Raw genomic sequence first — 13,262 nt, forward strand, 5'->3', positions numbered from 1 at the left:
ATTTTGTTTTGTTTTGTGGTGTTATATATATTTTTAAAGATTTTTCTTATTTGATACAGAGAGAGAGAGAGATCACAAGTCGACAGGCAGGCAGCGGAGGGGGAAGCAGGGAGCCCAATCTGGGCACAATCCCAGGACCCTGAAATCATGACCAAAGCTGAAGGCAGAGGATTAACCCACTGGGCCACGCGGGCACCACTAAGGTATATTTTTCAAGGCATCTTTCCATTTCGTCTACATTGTTGAATCTGTTGACATTAAACTGCTCATAGTATTGTCTTGTTATTTTTTTTTTAAATAAGATTGATTTATGTATGTTAGAGAGAAATTATGAGAAATTGGTACAGGCGTAGAGGGAGAGAGAGAATCTCGAGCAGGTTCCTTCCTGAGCACAGAGCCCAACGTGGGGCCCGATTCCATGACCCTGAGACCATGACCTAAGCCAAAACTGCTGAGGCAAACACTTAATCAACTGAGCCACCTAGGCAACGCTAACTTTTTTAAGTGTAAGATATGTAGTGATAACACTTTTTTAAAATTTTTTATTTATTTATTTGACAGGCAGAGATCACAAGTAGGCAGAGAGGCAGGGTGAGAGAGAGAGGAGAAAGCAGGCTCCCCGCTGAGCAGAGAGTCCAATGCAGGGCTCAATCCCAGGACCCTGGGATCATGACCCGAGCCGAAGGCAGAGGCTTCAACCCACTGAGCCACCCAGTTGCCTCTGTAGTGATAACTCTCTTTTCATTTCTGATATTGGTACAGAAAAATTTTATATTAAAGAATGATCATCCAGGTGTCTTCTAATTCTAAGCAACTGTTTTCCAGGATGAACTGCAATTGTGCTTGAACGAAAGAATGCAGCATGTTTCTTATAGCTCAATGTCAATCCCACCCCCACCCCTGTAGAAAACGCTTCTTTTGACCCGATACAAATCCTACAGGTGCCATGAAGTGCAGCTCAAATGCACAGCAGCCAGAAACACAGCCACTTCTCTGGAGGCCTCTCAAGCTTCTAGTCCCTTTCCCTCACCCTTACTGGTAAGAACCGTGCACACGCTACTCTGTGCTCCTGAAATACTGAGTTTTTGTGCCTCTAGTATAATGATTCCTACATTCACTGACAGCAGTAGCATGTGTGCATGTGTGTACCTATGTGCGTGTCCTTAAGGGCACAGACTGTACTCCTAGTATCTATGCTTGGAAAGTTACATTATGTGGACCATATACCTAAGTGCCAATATCTCACCATTTTGACCTACAAAGATGACAATTTAATATGGCACAACCTAACACAGGCTCATTAAATATAATCACATTTCCTTCTGTACAACAGGGCATCCCTGAGAAAACTTGTGATCTACAACAGGGGCCAGTAAGCTTCTTTATAAGGGGACCACATGGTCAATACTTTGGACTTTACTTGCTAAAGATTCTCTGTCCCAAGGATTCCACTTTGCCATTGGTGTTATCAAAGAAGCCCTAAACAATCTGTTAATGATTGAGTATGGCAGTATTCCAGTAAAATCCCATTTTAAAAAACAGACTGAGGGCACCTGGGTGGCTCACCAGGATAAGTGTCTGACTTTGGTTCAGATCATGATATTCCAAGATCTGGACTCATTTTTCTCAACTAAATTTTTTGTCATATTCATAAAATTCAGAGTTAACTTTCAGGGGACACGATCTAAGATTGCTGTCGAAATTGAGTGGACCCTCCTTGATAATTATAGTCACTATTTGTTGCTAAACTGCCAGACAGACCTATTTGTTTCATAGCACCGGGTGGTATTTTTTTAGTCTACTTCTATCCAGGAACGTTAAACAGTACCCAAATAGAGGCAGTCACATGGGTGATAAGATCATCACCATCTAGTGATTCTCTTGCTGCCAAAGAACTGATCTAGAACTGGAAGGAGCTGTCTCTTTCATCTCACTCGTTCAGCTTGTACTGAATGCTTGCCACCATGCCACACACAGGGCTAGGTACCAGGAGATAGCAGAGCCCCGACTCTCACTCCAGCTTGGAAAATTTTAAATAGCTTATCATCTAACATATATAATTCAGTGGTTCTCAACCAGGGTGATTTTATGTCCAAAGGATATCTGGCAACGTCTAGAGACACCATTGGTCACGTAAGGGAAATCCTATTGACGTCTACTGAGTCGAGGCCAGGGGTACTTCTAGACATTCTGCGATGCACAGAACAGCTTCCACAATGAGAATTATCCAACCCAGAATGCCAAGAGCCAAGACTATACCTACTGGGACACTTGATCTAACTTCATCTCCCCATTTTACAGACAAAAAAACTGGGGCCAATGTCAATGATATACTCAAGATCATCAATTCTTCAGCAGAGTCTATACGTCCTGGTTCTATTCTGCGTGCAAGAGATCTTCAGTTTCACTTTTGTGAACTGAAATTGAGGACTAATTTTTCCATGTTTGTCCTTTCCTCAAAGCAATGAGTTCTTCAGTGCCATCCTGGTGGAAGCAGCTTTAGACAGCAACAGAAAAGCATTCACGTTTGATCTGCATGTTTCACTGCAGGAGACGGGCTCTACACTTGAGTGACACAGATACTTTGGCATGGTTGCTTATGGCTTCTGGATTTTATTTGAAAAGAAGGATGCTGTGAAGAAAAGCATAGACTCATGAAGTTCCATTTATTATTTCTTTTTCTTATTCATCACAGGTTCAAAAACCTGGAGTGGACCTATAGTGAATATGCAAGAACATATAGGATATATCCTTTCTCTACTTTTTGGCATTCCTCCTTCTCAGCCCCATCATATATCCCAGCAGGTCAGCATTTGTTCTGATTTTGGGGGTAGACAGGGTAGAAGGAAGCAAGGGCTGAGTTTAGAGGTAAGGGAAGTTGAAAGCTAATCCATGGTATATATCTAACCATGACCTACTCCATGGAAAGGGGGAGTCTGCTTCTCCTCCTCTCCTTGGTGGACTGAAACCAAGAATCATAAGCCAGAATCCTATTTGTCCTAGATGCCTGGCAAAGAGCTCAGCTCTGTCCTTTGTGGGATCAGTGGCTGCTGTGATTAACGATCCCTTCTGGGAAATTCAGCTGTGCCATTATCACAGTGAGAAGGATCACCAAGTCCCAGAAAGCTTCTGAGTGAGCTCCACGTGGGCTATGCCCCCAGGGGGATCCTTGAACCATTCCTGGAAATCAGAGGCTCTGGACCACTGAGGACAAATCAAGTCTGATTGGTCATGTATTCAGACTCTCTTGTAGTCACTGAAATCTGTATAGAAACAAAATGGCTCTCACAACTTGATGTCAGGATGGGAACCCAAACTATCTGACCTGGGCACAAGGCCACGAATGACAAGGCAAGAAACAATGCTTAATGTCCATTTTGCACTTCACGCTATGTTCTGAGATAACAAACACACATGCAGTATATCATCTTTACAGCAACTCTAGGAAGAAGACAGCATAATAACTCCCACTGTCTATATAAGAAAACCGAGGACCCAGAAATGAGGTTTTCTTCTCAAGGTCATACAGTGACGTGGCAGGGTGTGAACTTGGAATCACATCTGCCTGATGACAAAAACTGCTGCACTCTCATTTGAGGGCTGGAGGCAGGTAGAATCTCACAGACAAAAATAAGGTTTCTCTCCTGATTCTGTAACTAGGACGTTGGTCCCTTATTCCAATACACACATATACCCCTTGAGAAGAGAGAGCAGTCCTAACAAAGCAGGACTTTAAGAAGCTAAATCCTGAGTTTTACTGACCAAAACAGAACTGGCAGAATCTATTGCTCTGATTCCATCTGATCTGAATGCACTGCTCCGTGAATATGGGACCCGGCACCATAGGCCTTTCTGACCGGCAGTTCCAGGCTGCATGCTCTTGGCATCCATGCTGGGCACTGTACTACATCATTTTCCCTCCCATGCAGGCCTCTTCTTCCCTAGTGGGCTGTGCCTTCTTAAGGACCCAGATCCTTTCACTCCTGCTTCAAACCCTCTGCACTGGTTGCCATGATCCCTCAGAGAAGATCGTCCTCCTCTGGAGTCACTGTCTCTACTGGCTCCTCCTCCAACCTCTCCTCTGGAATGCTCTGACAATGCAAATTAAACGAGGTCACTCCAACTTAAAAGTCCCTCAGGGACCCACTGTCTTTCAGCACAACATCCATAGTCCTTCCTAAACTCATCCCTCACCCTTCCCTCGCCCACATCTGGCTCTCCAGCCACGCCCGGTTACCTGCAGCTTCACAGCGGGTTCTTACTCCCCAGTTTTTTTACTCATGCTCTTCATGACACCTGCAATGTCTTTTCCTCACCTTATTCGCCTAACACTATGGCCTTCGCAGAATCACCTCACCTCTCTGAAACAGAAATGGGTAGAAGTGGGTTGTTCTGGGAGCTAGTAAAAAAAAGTAAGAAAATGGAATGAGGTCAAACATTTCTTGACATGTTCCAGGCATTTTATATGTATCATTCCATCTAATCATCATCAACAACCCTAAGGAACAGCCCGAATTGCTTTCCTGTCACACGGTGATTAGGTCCCGAGTGTCACACAGGTAGAAGGTGATAGAGTCCAGGTAGCCAGGAACCAACAGCTCCAACACAAAAACCCTCCCCACAAGACCAGGCCCCTGGGAGCTACCAAGTCTGCAAAATTAATGTGCTGGCCCAGAAGGGGTCACCCACACATGAGATCACTAAGCTGATGAGTAAATGGCATCATGGAAACCACAGGGCCTGGAAGGGGCCAAATGGAGCATCTCGTGCTTCATGCTCTTTATACCGGAAGAACTTTCCTATGATAATATTAACCACAAAGTTGAGTAATAATAAAAATACCATTTGTACATGGTTCCCCATAGGCCATCTTCTCTGTGAATTTACATATGTATACATTTTTTTTCATTTAATCCATAAAACAGTCCATTTTACAGACGAGAAAACCGAGGATAGAGAGGTCAAAAAACATGTCTAAGGAAGCACAGGAGCACAGGGTAGAAATAGGGTGATAGTCTAAGGCTATTTGAGTCAAAGCCTGTTCTCGGAAAACCCAGGCTATCCTGCCTGTACACTCTTTCACATTATATGCCACCTTCCTCAATGAAGTTGCAATGGCCTTTGTCTGTCGGTATAGGACCCACCAGGAGAGGCCGGCAGGCTGTCTCTCAAGGGACCCCGCTGGATTCATTCATTCCTTGTGCCTCACAAACCCAAGGATTGAGGACCCTACAGTCAGGGGTGTTCAGAGAGACTGAGGCTTACTGGCAAAACTTATGAAAGACAGGCACAATTGACAGAATGAAGTCTCAATAAGTGTGTCCACTTACAATGATTATTGGAAAGGCCAAGAAGACCAGAGTGCCTCTGCTGCCATGAACAGCACATTCATTCCTTGTCTGGAGCCAAATGACAATCCTGTGCCCATGAAACAGACATTTGTGGAAACTCTGCACAGCAGTGAGCAAAAGCAAGTATAGCAACAAGGTGGTTAGGTGAGCACATCACCATCTAAACTATGCTGAGCTTCTGTGGGTTGTAGGTGACAGAAGATCACTTGCATTTATTGAAGTAGAAAGGAGAGTTTCTTATATTAAAAAAATGGGGCTATCTCATAATATCCCTGGACAAGAATTAAACTGTGGTCTTGAGAGGGATAGAAGTTAAGAACAAGAAAAACAGAAACCATGAGATTCTCTTTCTCTCAAATATTATATACATATGTATGTGCATATAGATAAATCTATCTACATCTATCTATCTATCTATCTATCTATCTATCTATCCTCTGTAAATTTTAGTTGTTAGATATATAAACGACATATATTTTTATATATCTGTTTCCCCTAATTCCTCTCTCTCCTCCCACAGTCTGTCAGATCACCTTTTCTCTATACATCAGCTTCACCCTTTTCTTGTGTAAGTAAGAATTCTTGCTTCACAGAAACTGGTTCTGACTAAATTTAACAGAAAAAGAATTTATTGGAAGTCAATTAGGAAGTCCAAAGAACAAGACAAATAAATGAAAAAAAACAACAGGGATAAAGGGAAGCTCGACAGCCAGACACCACCAACATTCCACTGCAGACCAAGCCTGCTAAGGACGCCACTGCTGCCACTCCTGCGAAATCCTGTCTCAGCTTGTCCACCCTCCCCACGTGCTGGCACCAGATGCCACGTGAATACAGACTCTACATCATCCCTAGCAAGCTTGGGAGCTTTTGTTATGGAAATATACAATTGCATATAATATACACACATACTGCACACACACATGATATAAACATACAGATAGATACATATACACACACCCAAATACAGAGAATGGTATAAGGAACTCCCATCACTATCTTAAATAATTCTCAGCTCACAGCCCATCCCAACAGCCCCCATAACATTTTGAAACAACTATCTTCATCCTATCATTGAACCCATGGCTACGTCAACACCTGTCTCCAGAGCAGGCTTACACAACCTTGGCATGACCCACATCTTGGGCCACATCACTCTTTGCTGAGGGCGCTGTCCTGAGTATACTACGAAGCTTAGCAGCACCCCTGGTCTCCATACATGAGGTGCAGAGAGCCTCATCCTCACTTGTGCTTATGACCACCGAATATGACCTAGACTTTGCAAAACATCTAGGGAGCAAAACTGCCCTAAATGGACACACACATATATATGCCCGCAAAACTATACTCACTCTTTAAACATTTCAAAATAATTTCGCAATATCATGACATGTCAAGTCACAGTTCAAATTTAGCAGATTGGGGCGCCTGGGTGGCTCAGTGGGTTAAAGCCTGTGCCTTCGGCTCATGTCATGATCCCAGGGTCCTGGGATCGAGCCCCGCATCGGGCTCCCTGCACAGCAGGGCACCTGCTTCCTCCTCTCTCTCCACCTTGCCCGTGCCTACTTGTGATCTCTGGCTAAATAAGTAAAATCTTGGGGAAAATAAGAAATTTAGCTGATTATGTCATAAATATTTTGACTCTCTGTATTTGTTAAATCCTGAGTGAGGATAAGATCCATACCTTGCAATTGGTTAACAAGTCTCTCAAGCCTCTCTTAATAACAGGCCTCACTTTCTCCCTCCTCTTTCTTTACCCTTGCAATTTATTTTCCTAAGGCAACAGGCCCTGTAAGGGTGCCTGGGTGGCTCAGTTTGGCAAAGCATCCGACTCTTGGTTTCAGCTCAGGTCCTGATCTCAGGGTCCTGGGATCCAAACTCTTGTTGGCAGAGAGCCCAATGTGAAGCTGGATCCCAGGACCCTGGGATCATGACCTGAGACAAAGGCAGAGCTATAACCCACTGAGTCCCCAGGTGCCCCTATTTATTTCTTGAATCAACCACCGACACCTATTACATGTCAGACATGGCTCTGAGTGTTTTATTAATGTTAAATATCATTTCATCTTTACAATCATCTATGAAGTTGGATTATTATCACCCCCATTTCTTCCTTCAGGAAACTGAGACCTACAATGGTAGAGTAACACGGCTCATAAGAGGCAGAGCTAGGATCAGCTTGGGCCTGGGCATCATGTTTTAAATCACTATGATTAGTCTCCAAGAACCTACAAAAAGTCCAAGTCCTCACCCCAAACCTTGGTTTTCCCCACCCTACAGTTCCCACGTGGCCCGAGATTCAAGGACATTCTCTCAGTTCCTGTAACAGTACACATCCTTCCCTGCTCTCACTGAACACCTTTCCACATCCGCCTTTTATTTCTTAGCCTTCTGGTCTCAGCTTAAACACTACTCAGTAAAGGATAAACTCTAACGCACGCTATATTTTCAGCACTCAATGCAAAATAGTAATGATGAATTTCACGGATCATTATTTCCTTCCTGTCTTTTCCAACCAGTTGGTGAGTCCCTCACACATCCTGTCAGTCCTACTGATCATGCTTTCCAGTCACTGAAGGCCCACCACCCATACAAAAGGCCATTCCCCCCCCCCACACACACACACACTCACACACACCCCTATTTGGCCCTATCTCAGGTGCACAGTGGAGATCCTGACAACCCCTAGTGGAATGTAACTATTCAAGAGTGAGAACCGAAACTTCTCCCTCATCAAAACTACAACTTACTCGCTTCACGTTGGGTTTTTACAAGGACCTTAGCCCCAAGAAGGCCGAATGTCCATGTGCCTGGTTCAGGCCACATTCCCACTCCCCCTTTCTCACAACACACTTGAGATAATTAGCAGCTCCATAAATGAAGCCCTGCTCTGGGCTCCTCACAGATGGGAAACGAGGGGCACAGGAGCTGACAGATACCTTTTGTCAATCCAGTGTATTCCTGAGACACAGGTTGCCTCCCAGCAAGGCCCCAGCCCCCCAAGGACACAGGGTCCTGACATCATGCCCCACAGGTACCTCTGCACAGAAGCATCTTCCCAGTTGCCGCTCAATCTGTCATCCTCTGCGTCGACCTTGAAGAGGAAGTACAGGAGGTGAAAAAGAGCGTCCTCAGGCCAGTGGCCATGATCTGGAGGTTCTGCACCCACTGGGGCAAGGAAGCGGGATCCGGAGATGCCAGGCAAGAAGCAAGCCTCACAGAAGGCTGGAAAATGGGAGCTGGTCGCCCCGCACTCAGCAGAGGCATCTTGTTGACCCACCCCCTGTCAGCTATCCTAACAATCCTCCCCCTCATTGGCGCCTGTGCCCACATTCTGATTAGACAGTCTCCCAGCTCCCTAAGGCCTTTGGAAAGCATCACTGGAAACCTCTTTGGATCCCGCCCACACAAGCCAGGTCACCCAATCTCTCTCCTTCCCCATTCCCACCTGGTAGGGCCTGGGTCACACCACCATCATTCGTCTCTGCTGCTGCTATTTCTGAGTTTTGCCTCTCTGACTTCCACAAGCTTTAGAAGGCTGTAGAGAGTACAAACCCAGCTTTCTCCCATTGGAGTTGCTTTAGTGCCCTTTTCAAAACACAGTTGGGCTTATTTGTGGGGACTATTCCTGGGTTCTTTGTTCTGCTCTGTTCTTTTTTAAAAAAATATTTTTTTGAAGATTTTATTTATTTACCTGACAGACAGAGATTACAAGTAGGCAGAGAGGCAGGCAGATAGAGAGGAGGAAGCTGGCTCCCTGCTGAGGGGAGAGCCCAATGTGGGGCTCCATCCCAGGACTCTGAGATCATGACCTGAGCCAAAGGCAGAAGGGGGGGAAGGGAAACAGTCTATAATGAGAGAAGGTAGGGCTGTATCAGAATATGGTTTTACTTCATCAATGACTAGGCTGTGGGTCTTGTGCCTTTCCACTGACCACCCCATTGCCTAATCTGTTTGGCACAGGATCCTGATCCTCAGTATTATGGGGGAAACACACAGGGGACCCCTGTGGTACAGTTAGGGGATCAATTCCCACTTGACTTACACCAGGAGACTTGAAACCATACAACCATTGCCACAACGGAAGCTCCAAGGCTGATGATGCTGATTTGGGACACTCTGGAAAAAAAAACCGGGAAAGAGCAGCAGGGTAATGAGACATTCCCCCACCCCACAGGGGTTTCTTCTTCCAGGAAGAAACAGACCCAAGCATAGGAGGAGTGGAAGAGAGAAATCTGAATACAGGAGGCAGAACCCACCCCCCACCTGCCCTGACTAATTCAACATAGGTTCAAAATTTGACCCAACTGTCAATCCGAAATTTACAGGGGCACCTGGGTGGCTCACATGTTAGTCAATGACTTTAGCTTGGGTCTTGATTCCAGGATTCTGGGATAGAGCCGCATATCAAGCTCCCTGCTGGGCAAGGAGTCACTCTGCTTCTCCCTCTACCTCTCCCTGCTACTCCCCCTGAGGCCTGCTCTATCACACGTACTTGCACGCGCTCTCTCTCTCTCCAATAAATAAATAAAATCTTTGAAGAAAAAGAAATCCAAAATTTACTGAAATAATTTAATAGGCAAAAATAAAAGGAGGCCGACTGGCTTTTGTGCCTCTACATCATAGGTTCTGAGTGAACTTTAATGTTGCTAGAAGGCACTGCTTGCCTAACCTTAATGGACTTATTACAAGGGCTCAAATACTGTTTATAGCAAATATAATAACCATATTTTCTATCCTCTGTATTTAATGCTTTGACATCTCAGGCCTTGTGACTTTGGAGGGACTGTCCTTGGCAGGCTTACTGAATTCCTAGAGATGGTCAGCAGCTTGCCTGCCAGCACACCTTTCACAGGTAAAGCAACCAAATCAGAGGCTTTACCCCCAACCATCTCTTGTAAGAAACTCTTACACTCTGGGCCACTATGCCCTGCCCTGATCACCCCAGGGGTAAGGACAGACTACTCCAGACACCACTGTGTCCCAGAACCCACTGAGATGACACAAACTAGGCAGTCTTAAACGTGCTTACCCAGACTCCCCTGCCCCTTCCCACGGAATCCATGATAAAGGGTCTTCCCCCTATTGTCCCTTCACTTCCTCTTTCTCCTGACCAAGCCTGGTGCTTCCCGGGGCGGCCCTCCATTGCCTCCCAGCACCTCCTTTCATGGGATCTGTGAGTCCAAAAACACTTCTTCCATTCTGAGAGTTACTTGTGTATCTGCCTGTCTTACCATACCTGGTTAAAATAAACCCCAGTCCCCTTAAAACATCTGAGACACCTGGGGGGCTCAGTAGGTTAAGCTTTTGGCTCAGGTCATGATCTCAGAGTCATAGGATTGGGTCCCATGTCCAACTACATGCTCGGGGTGGAGTCCACTTGGAATTTTCTCTGCCTCTGCCCTTCCCTTCCCACCACCACCCCCTACCCCCGCTCCTTTGCTATCTCTCTCTCTCTTGCTCTCTCTTTAAAATAAAGAAATAAGGTCATTTAAAAAACCATGAGTGATGGGGCACCTGGGTGGCTCAGTGGGTTAAAGCCTCTGCCTTCAACTCCGGTCATGGTCTCAGGGTCCTGGGATCGGGCCCACATTGGGCTCTCTGCTCAGTGGGGAGCCTGCTTCCCCCCACTCCCCCCCTTCCTCTCTGCCTATTTCTGATCTCTCTCTGTCAAAATAAATAAATATTTTTTTTAAAAAAAAAAAAAAAAAAAATGAGGGAGCCCAACCAATTTAAAGATGGTGAATACTTCGCTATGATAGATTTGGCCAAGATGTTCTGATCAGTGCCTATTTCAACATCCTCACAGGCATGTGTGCCTCAACCTTGAAGGACACATGATATACCTTGTTATACAAAGGGCATCCAAACCACTCTGCTATCATAGGCAACCTTTGTGGGTAGGAACTTACTACACCCATCTTTCTCCAGGACCATAGGTGTGACATCACATTTAAGACATCCTACTGTGGGACGCCTGGGTTGCTCAGTTGGTTGAGCGGCTGCCTTTGGCTCAGGTCATGATCCCAGCGTCCTGGGATCGAGTCCCACGTTGGGCTCCTTGCTTGGCGGGGAGCCTGCTTCTCCCTCTGCCTCTGCCTGCCACTCTGTGTGCCTGAGCTTGCTCTCGCTACTCTCTCTGTGACAAATAAATAAATAAAATCTTAAAAAAAAAAAGACATCCTACTGTGAGGAAATTTATTTGGCAAACTTGTTAAGGACCTACAAATGCAGGGGTTCCTGGCTGGCTCTGTCAGTTAAGTGTCTGCCTTCAGCTCAGGTCCTGATCTCAGGGTCCTGCAAAGCCCTGCATCAGGCTCCCTGATCAGCGGGAAGCGTGCTTCTCCCTCTCCCTCTCCCTCTGCCCCTGCCAGCCCCTTCTATTCTCTCTCTCTCTCTCGTGCTCTATCAACTAACAAATTAAATCTTTAAAAAAGAAAAGAGGACTTATAAGTCGAACATCTTTCAGTCCTTTTTGGGTTCTGAGGCAACATATTCCTTGTTTGTAAATTTTACAGAAGCCCATTTAGGCTGTTACTTGTCCATGAGCTCACAACGAAGGCAGGAGGGTCTCCCCTCACCAAAAGGCAAGTAAAAAAATGTGCAAGTAAAAATGACCTGTTGAGGGTGACAGGGTGGCTCAGTTGGTGAAGCATCTGCCTTAGTTTCAGGTCCTGATCTCAGGATCCTGACATCAAGCCTGGCAGGGGGATTCCCTGCTTGGTCGGGAGCCTGCTTCTCCCTCTCCCTTCCACACCCTCTTCCAGCCAGAGCTCTCCCTTAACCACATAAATAAAAAAATCTTTTTTAAAAAAAATCACCTGTTATTGCCCAGGAGAAAAGGCTTCAGCAGCCTCCTCTCTCCTTCCTGGAGTCCCTGGACCACGCATGCTATCTGTCAATTGTCCATGGGATCCCAATGCAAGAAACGGCCCTCCTTGGCCCTGGGTTATAGACCATGAAAGCAGCAGTTGCTGGCCATGCACTGGGCTCTCCTGGAAATAGATTCTCTCACAGACTCTGAGCTTCCTATCCAGCTGTCAATTATTCTCTGGGTCATGGCACCCCCACCAGCTTAATAGAGTCACCAAGGCCTACTTGCTACAGGCTGAAGCCAAAGTCTGCTTATCCTACCTGCAGGTGGAGGTGGAGGCTTCTGTCCACAGTGCATTGCCAGATTCCATGGTGCTGGAGGACTTCAGCTCTTCCTTCTACCCCTTGGCCACCCAGGGATTTCCTTGGGATCAACTGCATGAACATCTATGGAAGATATTACATTTTGGTTTTGATGACCACGTCTCCCTCCTGCTCCCATGACAGCTTCACGTCCTGGAGAAGCACCTTTCCTATGCCTTAAGGGTCTCAGATGAAATGGATGTCCAAATATCAGAGTCCACTGTGATGGAAAGCCCGAGTTTGATTAAGATTCAGATGGCCTCAAATGGCCTCACTCCATGTTCTCTTCCCACTCTGCTCCCACAGATCAGATCCTCTGGCCAACAAGGCCTCCTAAGCACAGGTACCAGGTACAGTTCCTCCCCAAGTAGTAAGTTCCAGTTCCCTGTCAGCCTGTGGAATGATCCAGCAAGCCAGTCATTCCCTCCTGCAGGAAGTAGGGCTCACCATCACTCTCCTCGTACTACATAGTCTGCACCCACAGCCCTTGTCCATTCTGTTCCCAGGTGCAACGTCCCCCATGGCCCTGCATGATGTGTGTGTCCTCCTTCCCTGGGCCATGAGGATAGGTCGGTAACAGATCACGGTGGATCTCAGCTATGTTGCATGCGGACATTGCATAGCTTTAGGGTTGGAATCCCTCCCTTCGCCAACGGGTGAAGAAGAGGATGAAATCTTTCTTACTTGTACCTTTTTCAAAGCACAAAGAGGAGGCTCATGGACTTGAAGTTTTTG

At 46.1% G+C, this 13,262-nt stretch overlaps 1 long non-coding RNA gene across 1 annotated transcript; it reads right to left on the reverse strand.

Annotated features, from left to right (window-relative positions):
- Positions 1-1,796: 1,796 nt before the first annotated feature.
- Positions 1,797-12,941, reverse strand: LOC123391632. Its single transcript, XR_006606318.1, has 4 exons — positions 12,486-12,941; positions 8,390-8,445; positions 4,317-4,361; positions 1,797-2,632 (listed from the first exon to the last, which is right to left on the reverse strand). It is a non-coding gene; the product is annotated as an uncharacterized LOC123391632 (long non-coding RNA).
- Positions 12,942-13,262: the final 321 nt, after the last annotated feature.

This window comes from Mustela putorius, unplaced genomic scaffold (genome assembly GCF_011764305.1).
Source record: "Mustela putorius furo isolate JIRA1106 unplaced genomic scaffold, ASM1176430v1.1 tig00000271_pilon_pilon_pilon, whole genome shotgun sequence".
Taxonomy (NCBI): Eukaryota; Metazoa; Chordata; class Mammalia; order Carnivora; family Mustelidae; genus Mustela; species Mustela putorius.